Source organism: Ambystoma mexicanum, chromosome 14, assembly GCF_040938575.1.
Source record: "Ambystoma mexicanum isolate Mex_15411 chromosome 14, UKY_AmexF1_1, whole genome shotgun sequence".
NCBI classification, from domain to species: Eukaryota; Metazoa; Chordata; class Amphibia; order Caudata; family Ambystomatidae; genus Ambystoma; species Ambystoma mexicanum.
The window spans coordinates 125,620,139-125,635,947 of NC_090940.1; positions in this window are offsets into that span (position 1 = coordinate 125,620,139).

Here is a 15,809-nt window from a genome sequence, read left to right on the forward strand (position 1 = left end):
GCAACTCTTGGTACGACTCAGACCTTGTCACCCTTAAACGCAACTGTAGGGTGGCTGAGAGGAAATGGTGGGAATCATGTGCACCCTCTGACAAACTGGCCTGCGCCTGCTCCAAAGGCAGTACTGATTCTCTGTCCACACTAAGAAGAGAACTCACATCCAAGCCTGCATCTCTGCAGTGTCTAACAATTTAGCTGAACTCTTTAAAATCTGCAAGGAGCTTGCCAATCCTGTTGCACTCTCTACCTTTCTTGTCCCCTCCCAGGCGCTCTGCATGGCCTTGGCTTCACATTTCATCTCTAAAACCCAGGAGGTCCTCTCCACCCTCTCTTCCTCTCCTCCTTCTTCCTCTACTTTGTCCTCTACAACACTGTTGTATTTATAAATGCCGCGTCTTTCGCTTTCAGTCTCCGGGTCGGGGGGGCCTGGGAGACTCAAAGCAAAAGATGCTGTAGTCATAAATACAATGTAGTTGTATTTATAAATGCAGTGATTTGTTAAGGAAAAAGAAAGCCTTTCTGCCTGCATTATCTGCTCCCCGGCAATAATGAAGCAAAGCCACCTACTGGTAGCTTTTGTTTATTACAGCTGGCTGGCTTTTGCTTCATTAGTACCACAATGGCAGAGCTTAACAGAAGCACAGGAGGCTCATCCATTTCACAAAATGGATGCCTCCTATTGCTTGAAATGTTCAAGTTTGAGCCTCATTTGCTCAAAACTTTACATAGGAACTTTGTTTAAAAATATTTTGTATATATATTTTTGATTATGGGCCATCTTTTTTGCCATTCATATTTTTGCCGCCTTACACCAGACTAACCCTCAACACCTCTATCATTAGAAAACAACCTACAACAACATTAGGTCTTGCTGGAATGAGTCTCTAGCACTTGGGCACTCTTGTGACCTCCCTCAGCACCCACCCACGTGCCTGACCACTTGGGTTGCTTAGTGAAGCCTAGCCAGCCCTCCGAATTCCTAGTCTTGGCCAAATGCACACACACATTCTAAGCCTTTCTGAGATTTTTCTGATACCTGGACTTTGGTTCCCGATGGCGTTCCCACCCCAAGCGCATTGAGACCATGCTAATGGGTAAAGGTGCTATACAAATGACAACTACAACTACTAGTACTACTAATATTACTTCACCATACATTCACTTTGTCACAGTCTCTGTGTGTCAGCTTGATCTTGATCCAGTTTCCTTCTCAAATTCCACTGCCCGGGGACACCTTTCTCTTGTAATCCTACTCCTTCATTAGTGCCTGCTCTTCTTTATTCTCCATACTAATTCTTCCATTTTGACTTCATCATCTTCCCTTACCTTTGACATGCACGGAGGGACCAATGTGGATGCTGCCCTGAGTCCTCTTAACATCCGAAATGTGGACACATTGGTGATCCTGTTGGGGGTCAGCCATTGGGCTGCCACTGCTTCCTTGTCTGTGGAAAAGGGATCTATCTCTGATGCTGTGGCTAGTTGCATCACTCCCTTGATGAACCTATTGGCCTGTTCCACCAAGCCATTTGCTTGCTGAATGTTGTTTTCCCTCAGAAATGTGTCCATCTCGTGAGAAACTAATTGGACACCATTGTCAGTGACCACTTCCTTAGGCAGGCCTTCCCTCTGGAACATTTTCTTCAACACTTCAATTACTGTGGATGACGTAATGTCCGGGACAAACTCCACCTCCACCCACTTCGATATGTAGTCTAGTAACACAATGCCGTATTTGTGCTCAGGTCTCATCGGTTCGAGTGGGCCTATGAAATCAAATCCTAGCTTCTGGCACACTCCTTTTGGATTCTCTGTTGGATGGAGAGCCGCTTGCCTCACACTCAATCTCTTGTTGCTATTGAGGTACTCGTGACACCTTTCAGTCATCATTCTTATGTCCGGGTCTATGCCCAGCCACCAGTACGACTCTCTTACTCTTCTCCTCATCATGTTGCTCCTCAAGTGCCCTGTGTGGGGCCTGCACATGATAGTTCTTCTCAACGCAACGCGTGGGATGGTTTGATTGCCTCTTATCAGCATGCCTGCGTCCTCAAATATCCCATCTGATACTTTCCAGTACAGCTGCAGGCCTTCCGGGATCATTGTTTTATCCTGCCAGACGTTTCGAACACATTGAGTGAATTTTGCACTGGTGGAGTCATTGGCTGCTTTCTCTCTCCAGTGTTTCTCGCTCATCTCCAGGTATTCCTTGCTTTGGAGATCTCCTAACGAAGATACGATCACTAGTCCTTCTGGAAGTTCTCATGTATGTTATTTCGCTACGGCAGTCTGGACATGCAGTCCACCTACTCATTTTGCCATCCTGGGATGTGTACCACTTCGTATGTATATTCTTGCAATTTTGCTGCTAGATGGGCAAGGCGAAGGGTGGCCATTTTCATCCCTCCAGTGCTAATCACGTATACCAACGGCTTATGGTCTGTCACCAGTTGGAATTTATGGCCCCAGACGTATGTCCGGAAATAGTCGGCTCCCAATGCACAGGCCAGCATTTCTTTTTCTATTGTTGAGTAGTTCATCTCTGCTTGTGCAAGTGCCTTTGAGGTAAACGCCACTTCTTGCGCAACGTCTCATTTCCTTTGGGTCATTGTCGCTTGTAGGCGGTAGGAACTGGCATCTGTGATTATGATGGTCTTCCATTGTGGGTTGAAAGGCTGTAGGCAGGGGGCATGGGTGATGCAATCCTTCAATTTTTCAAATGCTCCTGCTGCTCTGCTCCCCACTTGTACTCAAACCCCTTTTTCATTAATTCATGAATAGGAGCTGTGGTTTCTGAAAAGTTCTGAACAAATTTAGCGTAGTAGTCGGCCATTCTCAATCTCAGTTCATCCCTGTTGGATGGATCCGGTGTTTTCACAATAGCCTGAAGCAGGTCCTTCTACGGACTGATGCACACTCTTGAGATTTTGTAGCTCTGTAGTACTTTACTTCATCTGTCCTTAAGATGCACTTGTTGAATCGTAGTCGTACTCCCGCTTCTTGTAGTCGTGTCAGCACTTCACGAAGCACCCCACTGTACGTTTGGAGGTCGGCTGCATATACCAGAATGTCGTCCTGGAAGTACACTACATTACCAATAGTTCTCAGTAGCGAGTCCATCATGCGTTGGAAAGCCGATGCAGCCAACTACAGACCGAACGGCATGTGGGTGAACTGGTATGTGCCAACTGGGGTTATGAATGCCATCAGGGACCTCAACTCTTTGTGTAGGCCAATTTGGTGGTATGCGTCCCTCGTGTGAAGTTTTGAGAAAACGTTGGCCTTTTTCATAAGGAGGAGTAATTCATGAATGTTGGGAAGTGGGTAGCTATCTGTTACCACCTCGAGGTTCAGGCTGCAGAGATGTATACATATGCGCAGGTCATTCTAGTGTTGTTTCTTGATCAGGACCACAGGGCTCAACCACTCGGATGACTCTCCATTTCTATCGTCCCGTCTTTGAGCATCCTGGCTAGCTGTTCCTGTAGTGTTTCTCTTGCCCTGACCGGGACTGGCTTCACTTTATGTTTGACTGGGAAGGCTCCATGTTTTAGCTTAATTTTATGCACATAGTTCTTTATTTTTCCTTGTTTGTCAGAGAACAGCTCGCGAAAATCTTCTCTGGATACTGGTGGGCCCTCTGAGGTGAGTGATAGCACTTAGCCTTCCAGGCCGGCATCTAGTTGCATGTGCAGTTTTGCTTGATCGTCCCAACCCAGCATGGCTGGACCTGTTTCAGAAAGGTATACTTTGCTCTCTTTACCTGCCTTTAAATTCAATAGTGCTTTGTATGTAGGCTCAGTAGGTTTACTGTGGCTCTGCCAAAGATGGTTGGTGTGTGCTTCGTCATGCATACTTCCACCCAGTCTTTCCCCACAATTTCTTTGTACATGGCAAGGGGTAGTATGGTAAGGTCAAATCCAGAGTCGACCATGAACCGTTGTTTCATTTCATCAACTTTGATGACGCAGTGCAGCTTTTCCCTGTGAACGGTGATGCTGTTGGCCATGATTACGGCGGGACATCCCTTGTCTTCTGATGACTCTTCCATCCTAGCTGTGTCGCTGAGTATTGCTGTGGCCATTTTCCTACCTCTCCACGAGCAGGCAGCGGCCACATGTTCGAATCTGCAGCACTTTCAACACTGTTTGTTCCTGCCTGGACACTCTGTGTCATTGGCAACGTGACTAGTGCTGGCACATCTATAGCATTTGTCCAGTTCTCTTTTCCGTGATCTGCTATCCTTGGTGTCTGGCTGTCATCTCTCCTGTCTCCCTTTGAATTGTAGTGCTTGTACCTCTGGCTCGGAGCAGCTCCCCCTGAATTCTGTCCGCCTCCGGGAGGTTTCCTCCACCTCTCTGGCTATTTTTATCACCTTATCCAGCTGGAGCTTTCTTCCCAGGATGAACTTATCCTGTATCTTGCGGCTGTTGGTGTGCAGGGTCAACATGTTGCATATTCTTTCCTCCGACGTATCCCCAAAGGCACACAATGTAGCAGGTTCCCTCAGTTTCATAACATAATCATCCACTGGCTCAGCCGGCTCTTGTTGCTTACTGTAGAGCCTTATTCTATGCAGGACGACATTCTCACTAGACGAAAACCTCTTCACGATCTGCCTCACCGCCTCTTTGTAGACATTGTCGTCCTCATTTTCCGGCCCTTTGGGTTTTAATCCTGCAAAGCTTCTCTGGCCTTCCAACCTACGTGCATTCACCAGCATGGCCCTCTTCCATGCTGCTGCAAAATTTGCGGCACCCATTGCCTCCATGTACGTTACAAACTTGGTCCACTGCAGCAACGTTACGGTTGGCCTACCTAGGCACTGGAGAAATTATTCTGGAGGCGTGGCGCATTGCATGATGTCCTCTGTGGGTCGTCACTTCCATCCTCATCGCCAATTATGTTGTGGCCTCCAAATGAACACAGAGACACTTTCGATTGTGATACTGCCTTTATTGCCAATAAAATAATACTGCTTGCACACAGTTGCTTCACTGTGATTATTCTAGTCAATGGGCCTCATTACGAGTTTGGCGGGAGCCGTGCCCTTAAGAAGGGCACAGCTACTGCCAAACTCGCTACCGGCACCAGCACCCGCAAATGGGGCATTACCGGCAATTACGAGTCGAATGGGCTGGTAATTGCCCATTCGCGGGTGCCGTTATGGCAGAATATGGGTTGGAAGCATGGTTGCACCGGCACCGTTTATAATGGTGCCGGTGCAATCACGAGTTATGCTCGCGGGTGCCGCTCTGCACGCCTGGTCTGACCAGGCGTGCAAAGCGGCACCCGCAAACAGAACTGGTAATGTGGCGGTATGGTAACAACGGCGCCGGTAGCACTACCGGTGCCGTTGTTGCCTTACCGCCACATTCGTAATGAGGCCCAATGTCTTAACATGCGAGTGCCCAAGAGGGGAATAGAAGGGGTGGCAGGCTGGCAGGAAATGGGGTCTGACCTGCTAGTCAGAGCGCTGGGGTTGCAGTGCTGTCCCTCGCTTGCCAGCACTGCGAATGCCTCTGCACGCGGCGCACTTTCTTTCCTTTTCGTCCTCTCGTGAGAGGTCAGGCGTGCTGTTGCGAGAGTGCGCTCTACAGCTTCCTTCTCCAGCTTTCAATGGCCCAGGCTTGGTGAGACATTTCAGGATTACCAGAGAACTGTCAGGAGACAGCTACTGAGGTGACGACTATCTCTAACTATCTTCTGGCCTTGGTAGGGATGAGGCCGCTTTAAGGTGGCTGCACTGTCAGCATACAGTAGCATCTGAATGACTACTTTCATTCATAAACAGCATTCCCACTGTAACTTGATCCACAAGCAGATATCTTCTGCACGTGAAGAAATGGCCTACCCATCATTCCGAAAACCACGAGGACCCCACCTCCAAATTTCTGCACCACCTAAAGCGTAGCAAGAAATAAGCTGTCTGTCCCGTATAAAGGTTTGAAATGGCTACTAAGCTAGACCACACTCTCCTTTGACTCAGTGTGAGGCAATTAATTGCCCTCAGACAAATACCAATGTTGCAAGCTGTGCACTGCAGGAGGAAGAAGGAGAGGGTGAGGCAGACTGGGGCCAGAAGAAGCATACTTGCCAACAGGACACTTTCCAATCTGTAGGTGCTTAACAAGTCCTGTTTTTTGTTTTAAATTTTGCATTCTGATATTTGTGGTTCCACTTTTCCCACGATAAAACTAGGACTACAAGTCCCAGAATGCAAAGACAAAAACAGGACTGGACAAGCACCTATAGATTGGAATGGGTCTGGTTGGCAACTATGAAGAAGACAGAAGAAGACAGCAGGGGGTTTACGATTTAGTTGGTCACCCATTGACACTCCTGAGCAACAAATTAAAAACTGTAGGGCAAAAGAGACCAATCGTCCAGGAAACATGCTATTACAGGTAGTGTCACATTTAGTGGCAGTTTGATCTGAGTCTCAGACAAAGGTCCCTGTTGTTTCTTTGCAAGCCCCAGCACGAGCTTCACCTGCCCCTGGACATCTGCACTAAACAGAACAACAAGGCTGCAAAACCTGCCGAGAGAGCAACTAAAGCGCAGAAACCACCTGCATGTATCCTCCACCTTACTCCCCAAGCATGCAAGCGTGTAGACTGCCATCAACACAAAACTGTTTGCAGCCACAATCTCCCAAGCACTGGCAGCCTACTCCGCCTCACTATGATCTCCTGACATGTTCTGGAGGTGGCTTTGGCGGTCATCGCCCAGTAGCAGTTTTTCAGCTGCATCAGCTCAAACATCTTCACCCGCTTGTCACAATGCTGCAGCGATGAGAACGGCATCATCAGGGGCAAAAGGTCTTCAAAGGGGAAACATCAGTGATGTCAAGAGTGTCATCAAACCTGAATCGAGCCGAAACAAGCGCAACACATCCAAAGGCACTGTGTGCAAGCAGACCATGTGACCGCGCGCACAGTCGCTTCAGCTGCTTTTCTGAGACAGCAGAGAGACAAACCTTTAGACCTCATGTGCTTGCTTCATCGAAGGGCATAGCTTTCCATAATCGACCTCTAGTTAAAAATGCACTTTATAGTTCTAGTTTAACCCTTTCCTTTTAGGAAAAATGGTGTACTTTTGGTTTCCTGTATAGGGTACTGGTTCATAGTACTCCATTGGAGATTTTGGAAGCAATAGTGTGGTGGTAATTCTGCCTGTATAGGTTGCTCCACTATTTGACATTAAAGTGGAGGGCATACCGCCAGCACTTGATCGCAGGGATCTCCTCCACTTTAACGACAAACATGAAATTTGCTGTTGCGTTAAAAGCGGCAGTAATTCTGTTACTGCTAGAAAATTGTGCTGAAAGAATCAACAACTTTTTTACTGCACCGCCAAACCCCTAATGAGCCCCACAAAAACAGCGCTGAGGCCGCCAGCTGCCCTTTCTTTATGTCTTAACAGAACATTGTTCACAAAAGGATTTTTTCTGCTTTCAGTGTCTCTTACTAGGTGGTGTTGACTTGGCACAGTTCGAATCGATAGTGTTCTACGGTTCTAAAAAAAGACTAAACTGGTTTGAATCAATATATGTCCATTGTCCAATTCAAACCACAGTGACCTTTTGGCTCAAATTGATTGAGACAATTGAGATATGAGTCGAATCAGACATTCTGGCACTAAACCATGGCGCTATTAGCACCATGGTTGGTGCCGGTATTGTAACGAGTCCGCCAATGTTCAATGGGGAATTACCACCCCATTCCAAGGTTGGGGGGGCGGTAATTCCCCATTGAACATTGGCACTTTCCCATTCCCATTTTTGCCCCATAGGGCTCAATGGGACTGGGGAAGGCGCTAAGTACGGTACCGCAAATTGCGGTACCGTACTTAGCACCAAGGTCCCTTTGCGGGTCCCTACTTTAACGGCTGGTCTAGACCAGCCGTTCAGGTCGGGTCCCGCAAAGGGACCTCGTAGTAAGGCGCTAATGGGTTAACGGCGCAGCAGCCTTTTACGTCGCCGTTAACCCATTAGCGCTAGGATCGTAATGAGGCCCATTCACTGAATCGGCTCAATACCACTCGCAAGCCATCTCTATGGAGACGTGAATGGTTCGGGCTACATCAACCCCTTTTTTGATTGCTCGAAAATCGAGATGCTCTGCCATCACCAATTATAAAATCACATGGTATGAATGATTGAAATATTATTATTTTTTTTTTTGTACTTGCAGTGTACTGTATGTCTGGAATTTGTCGAAAAACTCAATTAAACTATATTTGAAAAGTATCATTCCCCAGTAAAAGAAATTATTATTTATGATCTGTTCCATAATCTGTTACAGACTAATGGACGCCGGCTTCAGTGGTAAGCGATGTATGTTTCTACCCACAATCAATTATATGTGATCCCATTTGCACCTGCAGTGAACCAGAGCCTGATCAAATGGCCATTATTTATTGAGGTTGGCTCAGAGTGTGGATCCTCCAGCAGGCAGTCCTATTAAACAAGTACTTTTCCAATCAGTAAAGGGAGGCATTCTATTCATCTTACCTCATGAGGCTTTAGGTCTGGGCCAGTGAAATACTATTCACACCCCAGATTCCAGAGAAAACTAATTCTGTAGTCTATGGTCTTGTCTCACATTTTCTTTGTGAATTACTGAAGCAACCTGCTCGTACAAAGGGGGAAAATAAAAAACATTTTGGGTCACATTACGAGTGTGGCAGCATTAGTTGTTCTTAAACTAACAGAATTACTGCTAACACCGGGGTGAACACCGGTGGCTCTAATTAATTATAAGATGACCCTTAGCACTAGTGGTAACATTAAAACAACAACACAAAGTCAGCTTGAAGCTCACTCGGCAATGGCGGCAATGGCAGTAGTGCCGACGACTGTAATGCCCCCTGGCACCATGACGGTCATGCAGCCAAGCACTTGGCAGAGTTTCTCCCGCTTGCCGGTTTCCAAAACAATAATCAGGCAGAATAGTAAAGCTGGCGCGATCATTATTGCAGCCTAATCACCAAACTCGCAACCATCAACTTTCTCCAAGGGACCCTTCTTAAATTCCTTCACTGCCTGCGCAAATCAGGAATTCATTGTTTGGGCCAGATTTCTGCAACATCAGCCGAGATCAGACTGGTTGACCAATTAGTCTGCATGGAGTGGAAATTCGAGTAGAATGAACCAATCAAATGCTGACCCCCCTGGCCTACATAGGTTGAGAAACTTTTCTTATATGTTTGAATGTTTGCTTCTGTCTTAATGGATGTCCTATTGAACTGGATCATAAAGACTCTGTTATTTTAAGCTGGGCTGACCATGGGGAGTTTTCACAGCATTCAGAAAGAGCATCAAGCTCGGGTGGTTGGCACAGGCTGGTCCGGCTATGATCCTTCTGCAACTCCCGGGGGTCAGTGTTGGTGTGAGATGGCTCATTTGTGGTTCTACTAGGTGGATCGGGTACCTATAGTCCTTCTGTTTCTCCTACCTGTCTGAGGTTGGCTTGTTGAAGTGACCATTTAGGGTGTCTCATTTCTGGGAACAGAATTCCTCTATGAAGATGGGCAGAGGCGTTGCTGGGGGGGGGGGGCTGATGGGGCTATAGCCCAAGGTCTTTTGGTTGCAGCCCCAGATAGAAGCTCAAGGGCTACAACCAAAAGGCTAGCTAGCCCTGAGTCCCGACAGTACCGACATTAGCATATCCCCCAATCTTTTCCAGACCTAGCAACGCCCCTGAAGATGGGGTATCACTTATACACCTATCCATGTTAGTCTTTTGCAGTTAACTATTGAATGGGATAGCCGCAGAGGTTCCTAGCCATTGCATCGATTGCCAAACCGTTGAATGCCATACCATTGAAAAGAAATGCACCAAAAAAAAGCATTGAATGCATTTTTTTAAAAAAAAAATTTTTAATGGAGTTTCCCCCCTGACCCCGCTTTTTTAAAAATTTTAAAACCCAATATAATTAGACTAAACCCTTTACCATTAAAAAAATGCATTCAATGCTTTTTTTCGATGGATTTTTCTCAATGGTATGGCATTCGACGGTTTGGCGGTCGATGCAATGACCAGATAACGCCGCAGAACTAGGATCAGAATGAAAGCTTGAACTCTCCCGGGGCTCTGCTTTACTTCTGATGATTTAATCTCCTTCAAGCACAGTTAAATCAAATGCCAACGTCTGAATGCATGTTTGCTAATTCACCTTAAGCGAGGAGCGGTGCACCCTGTCTTTAGAGAAAACATGAAGATCCAACCCATTGCATGTAAAGAGCCAACCTTTCTTCCTGCTCCCACAGAAAATCTATAGCCCCGATTGCAAGTAAAAAAGAAAGTGTTCAGATAGAAAAGTCTATACCCTGGCCCTTATTCTGCAATGGGTGACAATACTACCCCCAGTGGTACACTAATACCCCCAGAGGGAAAATGCGCCAAATATTAGCCAACTGTAAAACCTGCTCTGCCGACGTAGCCCTGATGGTAAAATTACTCGGGTGGTAAATATATTTCTGCCTCTTGTAAATGCATTAAAAGTAGCAATACCAACACAGGAAATTATCTCAGTTCTAATCTTGCATAAACATAAAATCAGCTCTGAACTTGTCTTAAAAGATATTGGGCCTCATGACGAGTCAGGCGGAATGGGTTAACGGGGTCCGCTAATGGATGCGGACCTGTTATTCCCATTCCGCCTGATTACGAGGTCCCCTCGTGGGACCCGGTAAGGACGCCTGGTAAAACCAGGCATCGTTACCGGGTCCCGCGAGGGGACCAGGGAGCTAACAACGGGCCGGTCATAATCGCCCGGTTGTTAGCTTCCTGCACCCATTCCCATTGAGCCCTATGGGGGCTCGAATGGGAATGGGGAAGGTCCGGGCCCGGGTTCCCTGAGGGAGGAATTACCAGGCCCTCCTAACTCGGAATGGCCCGGTAATTCCCCACTCAGGGAACCCGGACCCGGTTTTGGAGGCAGCCATGCCGCCAATAAAGTCATGGCTACCGCCAAAGCCGTACTGAGGCCCATTGACTTGATTACAAGTAGATGCAGCAATGTAAAATATGTGTTATGTGTGTCACGCGACATATGAGTTATCACAAGTACCTATTTTATTCTGCACACTTCCCAACCTTGCCCCAAGAATGTTCATGTGTCATGGTCGGTGGTATTATTTGTTGCCAGTGGTCCATTTTACCACAGCCAGAACTGTTGCGGCTGCCCTAAAATATGTGCATCTCCAGCGGTATCAGTGCTTACCTTGTTGTAGCATTTTCTTATAGAGATAATAAGATACCACTAGCAGTCATTTAGAATACCAATACCACCAATGCCACCAAATGGCAGAAAGAATATCAGAAGAGTAGTTAATTACCACCTCTCCAGTTGCATGAGCAAACACATTACACCACCAAGTTCCTTAATATTTCCAACTGAATTCCTGCTACCTCCAGAAATAGATTAAAAAGTCGCTGTGTCAATGTAAGAATGTGTTTATATCTGTGAGAATAAGAGTTTAGCAGCTGCGCTAAAGCTACCAAATGAATCCTGTATATTTCATTGGTTTTGGCTCAAAGGCTGCTGACGCTGGAGCTCAGAAAGACAAGGGGGTGGTCCAAAGAGTGGGAGCTGACATGAGGATGTGCATAGGTGTAGATTTCCTGCTCTTCTGCCAACTGCATGCTTGTAGTCATGGTAACTGGTACGGGTTATCCAACCTACCACCCTCCCAAACCATGCCCATTAAAGGCGCTTTTAATTTCATATATGTCAGTGGACATGAGAGAGGCAGCAATATGACACATCACACCATGAAAAAACAATGATTGCCAAAGGAAAAGTTTGGGTTGTAGTAGAAATAGTAAAAAGACTTTGGACCACCGTTGTTTACGGAAGCTTCTTCGCTATAACTATTAGTCATGTTGTGTGTGTGTTTAAACACTAACTTGCAATTTTAAAAATAAAGTACTTACAGACTTTGAAGGGCGTGTTTGGGGAACCATAGTGATTTTAAGATGCGTACTGAGATCTACAAGGGTTGTGGGGGTTTCCGAAATCAGTCAGGTCCTACCTTTCTCAGGTTCAAAAAGGCCACTGAGAACTCAATTTTCATTATTTTATGGGACAAATAGGGAAATGGAATGTACAACAATCTACTAAATAGACAGGACAGGTGGAAAGAGAAAAGAGCCTACAACATAAGTGAATAACAGGGACTTTCATTGTGAAAAGCAGGGTGTAAGAAAAACTATGTCTATCCCTGTTTGATGGATAGACATGCAAGTCGGAAACTACCAATCCATACCTCTGCTGTCCACTTAAAACCATTTGTATGAAAGATTTCGGGAATTTCTTTTCTGCGTATTTTAAAGTGCACCCTGTTTGTGAATATGGAAAGCGCTTAAAAATGTGTAGGAATGAACTTTAGAATGCACTGGTATTACCTCTCATTTTGTCAAATTTGCTGTCAGAAAGGGCATTTGAATGTGCACTTACATAATGCACACTACAAAATGCCCTTTGTGTATTGGGTGCATCTTTTTTTGGGTGCAGGTGAAGAGATGCGCCACTTGCCCCAAAAAGCAATTTAGGGAATTGGCTCCATCGTGATTTAATTTGGCATCCACGCAACCCCGGCTACAAAACTTTGGGCAAAAGGTAGAGTCTCTGATGGTGGTTTTTGAGTCAGCAAATTATATTTGGGGAGTGCTCAAGATCAGTCTACCCAATAATAATGCAGTAGCCATTGGGGGCTCTGAGTAGACAGAGGTTGTGTTTTCCACTCTTTCACAATTTATCTATTTTGGACCATACTTCGGGACCTTTGTTGTTTTATATTTTTGCAAGTTTTTGAAATTGGAGCAATATTTTTACATTGCTTTAATATTTCTTTATTAGAATTAGCCATAATGATATTAATGGTGTATTGCGCCCTATGGCCCTCATTATGAATTTGGTGGTAACTGTAAAAAGATATGGGGCATCATTATACGTTTGGTGTTATCAGTAGGGGCGATACCACCAAACGGATTTACTGTTACTTCCGGTGGTAACTGTTGCATGGTGCCTAATTATGAAATTCTGTGTTTCCCCTGACAAAAGCCCAATTGAACTACACTGGAGAAAAGGAACTATTACTGCATGGGGTTATACCGCCTTCACCATTACCGCAGTTTGTGTTTTTATTCAAGACCATCATGCACATGTCGGCAGTTCTCGTGCTTACTGGTGCACAAATTCTTAATCAGGCAGATCGGCAACACAGGCAGGAAGGGTATTGTCGCCTTGTTTACCACTGTGGCCAATCACCTTTTTTACCGCTGTGGCCAAAATAATGAAACTGATGGTATTTTAAATATTACATTTCTAAAATGCTACCCAGTTATGAGTATGGCTCAGCTTTGGTTTTTACTGCATTGGGTACATAGAGAGCCCCTCAAGAGGTAAATATGTTTACCTCCCCCATGCAGTACTCTCTGTATAGCCCATGAGGTAAATATCCCACATGATCTAACTCATACATAGGTGGATTTTTTTTTTAAATGATTTTTTGAAATACCACATAGTTTTACCACTATACTCATAAAGCGGGTCCGAATCTGTTATGCAGTTTGTATAATATTTTTGGACTCAATATGACTTTGGCAGTAATGGTAAAACAGGTAGCATTTCCAAACACTGCCTGTACTACCGGTTTGCAAGACTATAGGTTTGGAACCTTTAAGGATGAAAAATACTTGCTTGTGCATGATAGTATTACCTTCATGAATGTAATTTGGGGGTCAGCTGCGACCCTCGGTGACTCCCCTGCTGCCCCTGCCACTGCCTCTGCGACCGCTGCCGAAGGAGTGCAGAGGCAGCGAGGGGTGTACTGAGGCCACCAAAATAATTTTCAAAGTGGCCCCATAGTACACATTTTCAGTAAGCCCGAACCTTTTGCCATGAGAACATTTGGAAATAAAATAGGTTACAACACAAAATAGGCCCAGGGTGTAAAGGCCTGCAGGGGAATCTCCAGAGCTCTCTAGAGGCTGGTTCACCCCCGGAGGCAGTTCTCCTGCCCGCAAGTACAGAAACCAGGATGCACTCTGTGCTTCCTGGTTTCTGTTCTTGTGGGCGGGAGCCGAGGGGACCTCAGAAGCAGCATCCGGACCGGCACTAACTCGGAGGTAAGTGAAAGGAAAATGTTATTTTGTATGTCTATGTTGAATGTATGTATGCATGTGTGAATGAGCGAGTATGTGCAGTGTAAATGCTGATTGAAAGGAGGAATATGTGTTTGAATGAACAAGTATGCACTGCATCAATTCTGTTTGAATCAGTGAATAAGCCGAGGAGAGAGGAGGAGAGATTTATTTCTGGGCTTCTATGATACTGTATCATAGATGCCCAGTGTAAAAAATGGCACGCCTCATTAAGAAAGTGCTATATTGATTGCATGTAACTGCCTTCTAGCCCTGTAATAACACTTATCATGCTTGCTTTAAAAACATCATATAGCAAGCAGAATTAGTGTTATTACGTAGCTAGACTGATGTTTTGATGCAATCCTTCTAGCCATATCTTACTCTGGCATGATGTTTATAACTGGCCATCTCTATTAGCATATCATAGAGGGCCAGTAAAAATGTTATGGCGCAATAAGTAATTGCTAGACTTACTACACCAAAATGCCGGTCTACACACACAATAACACTCATCATGATTGCTTTAAAAGCATGATAAAGCAAGCATTATACGTGTTATTATGTGGCTGGTATGCATTTGGATGCAGACAGTCTAGCCATTTCTTACTGTTGCATGACATTTTTACTGGGCATACATGGCAAGTAAAAATAGTCACGCCACAGTAAGAACTGGCTAAACCTACTATACCATAACGGCAGTCTAGACATCTAATAACACTTCTAAAGCCTGGTTTAAAAGCATGATAAACCAAGCATGATGAGTGTCATTACGTGCCTAGACTGGCATTTTGATGCAATCAGTCTAGCAGTAAAAAAAGGTCATGGCACAGTAAGACATTGCTAGACTTACGACACCAACATGCCAGTTTAAGCAGGTTATAACATTTATCATTTTTTGCTGTAAAAGCCTGATATGGCAAGCATGATAAGTGCTAGTATGCATTTGGATACAAGCAGTCTAGCCGTTTCTTACTGTTGCATGACATTGTTTACTGAGCATGGATGGTCAGTAAAAAATGTCATGCCACTGGAAGAAATGGCTACACTACTACACCAAAATCCCAATCTAGACACATAATAACACTTCTCATGCTTGCTTGAAAAGCATGATAAAGCAAGCATGAACAGTGTTATTATGTGGCTGTACTGGTATTTTGGTGTACGAAGTCTAGCCATTTTTATTTTAATTTCACTTTATTGGATTTCTAGAGCACTTTTTGCCAAAGGCACTGAACAAGATATATTAAAAAAATGTCACAAACATAATAAAATGTAGACATAGCTAAAAACAGAAGTGGGAAAAGCCAGGGGATTAGCTGCGCTCGGGCCTGCCTTAGCTCGGGCTGGCGGGCCATTACAGGCCATGTCCGCCCCCCTAGCAGAGCATGAAAGCCATATTCGAGACTGCACTTAGCACATGAAAGAAGCAACTGGATATACACAGCTGTAGCATTTTTTGACCGTGCCTAGGCTTTAAGGCTATAACAGACATGAATGGCGGTATCCTCAGACGCTACATTAGCCACACTGTATAATGGCAGCACCTACAAATATGGTGATTTACTTGGCATATGATTAATAGACGTGACATGTGCAGCAATAATAGGTGTAAGTTGTCAGTAAGTGTCCATACGAGGCTATAGGGGCATATACA